This window comes from Echinops telfairi, unplaced genomic scaffold, assembly GCF_000313985.2.
Source record: "Echinops telfairi isolate 266 unplaced genomic scaffold, ASM31398v2 ScPeMD7_7457;HRSCAF=8495, whole genome shotgun sequence".
In the NCBI taxonomy this organism is placed as follows: domain Eukaryota; kingdom Metazoa; phylum Chordata; class Mammalia; order Afrosoricida; family Tenrecidae; genus Echinops; species Echinops telfairi.
Window position 1 is genome coordinate 28,488,914 of NW_022111357.1, and position 1,385 is coordinate 28,490,298.

The 1,385-nt window shown below is 49.2% G+C and overlaps 1 pseudogene; it reads right to left on the reverse strand.

The window, feature by feature from the left end:
- Window positions 1-60: 60 nt before the first annotated feature.
- On the reverse strand, window positions 61-677 carry LOC101652934 (annotated as a pseudogene).
- Window positions 678-1,385: the final 708 nt, after the last annotated feature.

Genomic DNA, 1,385 nt, shown 5'->3' on the forward strand with positions numbered 1-1,385 from the left:
AAAAAACTTTAAGAAATGAAGGCAAAGAACTGTGTACATCTTGCTGTCAAACGCTGCCTGTCACCATGGAGGCAGCGTCTGCCCAAGCTCCCTCTCCTGTCCGGGTCCTGAGAGACTCTTGTTCATGAACTGCCTCTTCACAAAGCGCGTCCACCACTTGCTAGGCTTGTCATTCTGAGAGTCAAAAACGTTCTCACAAGCCGCAGTCCCGTCTCTTGCCTTAGCTGCTGCAAGAGGCCTTCATCACTTCATCCTCCTGCCTGTTTGCAGGTTTGGCATAAATGGCGTTCAGTGGAAACCCGGCCTCTCCGGGTATGGGGACATTAGTGATGCCCAGCATGTACATTTCTGTCTCCCCTTGGCTTCTGGAATTGCACTTCTGGAATTTCTTCAGGCATCCCAAAATGCAGAGTGATCTATAGCAAGATCCTGTCTGCTTCACTCTTAATTGCGTAGCTTTTGAAGAAGACGTTGGCCTTGAAGTAATCGATGGCCTCATCCACAATATCTGTACCTTTTGTTTCTCAAGGAGCAGGCCCTTTGAACTGACTTCGGATGGGTAGCAGGGCCATGTTTCCGTGTTTGGTGTCCCGGTCCACGAGAGGGGTGGTAGGCATCTTGAAGGCGCCCAGGCTGAGATTCAACTGGGTAATATCGAGGAGAGCACGGCGCTCCATTCCTCTAGTTTTGTAATGCTTCCCCCTACCCCCACCTCATGACGCCTTACAAATCCATGGAGACCAAAGTATGTACACTGGTACAGATAAGAGTGCTCGGCACACAGAATCCAGGACAAATAAACCTCTCGGGATCGACAGTGAGGGTAGTGATACCATGAGGTTAGGGGGAAGGTGGGGGAGAAGGGGGAGAAAGTGGGAACCCATCTCACATCTCGCTTGCCCAAGGCAATTAAGTCCCTGGTGAAAGGTGGGCTCTGACAAAAAGTAAAACGAGGAGGGAAATAAAGGGACTCTTTCTCAAGGCTGTTGTGGTGAATATGATGGTGGGTCATAATATTGGAGCGCAAATGGTTATGCTGCTCAGCTGCTAACCACGAAGCAGGAGGTGCAAGGCAGAGGTGCTTCAGAAGAAAGTCCTGGCAATCTAGTTCCAAAACCGCGCGATTGGAAACCGTGCTGCCCAGACACACATGCGGCTGCCAGGAGCAGGGATCAGCTGCAGACAACTGGTTAGGGGGTGGGGTTTACTTGTTCAAAAAGTGGTTTCTTTGTTTTTAAGAAATAGTTTTATTGGAAGCTCTTATAACAATCCAGACATCAATTGTATCAAACATTCCTATGTTGCCATCATCATTTTCAAAACATTTTCTCTCTACTGGAGCCCTTGGTGTCAGAGCCTCTCTTTTTCCTCACTCCCCCACCCTC